This window comes from Cystoisospora suis (genome assembly GCF_002600585.1).
Source record: "Cystoisospora suis strain Wien I chromosome Unknown contig_2061, whole genome shotgun sequence".
NCBI lineage: Eukaryota > Apicomplexa > Conoidasida > Eucoccidiorida > Sarcocystidae > Cystoisospora > Cystoisospora suis.
In genome coordinates this window covers 17020-17255 of record NW_027154860.1, presented here as the reverse complement: position 1 = coordinate 17255, position 236 = coordinate 17020, and the positions used below count along the sequence as shown (strand labels likewise).

At 41.5% G+C, this 236-nt stretch overlaps 1 protein-coding gene across 1 annotated transcript in view; it reads right to left on the bottom strand.

Annotated features, from left to right (window-relative positions):
* Positions 1-236, bottom strand: part of CSUI_004414 (ap2 domain transcription factor ap2x-3) — a 20597-nt gene that overhangs the window by 18091 nt on the left and 2270 nt on the right. The gene's annotated exons all lie outside the window — the stretch shown is intronic.

Below are 236 nucleotides of genomic sequence, written 5' to 3'. Positions count from 1 at the left end.
GGAAAAGAGGTAGAAGGAAAGACGGGAAGACGCCTCTGTTTTGAATTGGATGTGCTTGGAGTGGTAGTGACCACTGTGTATATGTACTGTATTGAAAAGAAGAAGGAAAGATAGGAGGAGGACAAGAGCATATAACGATATGTTGTTTCACAAGACATCTCATTCCTACTTGGCAAGGATGGACAAGCTATCATCATGCTTAGTGAACAAGGTCGAAAGAGATGAAGAAGAAGAAG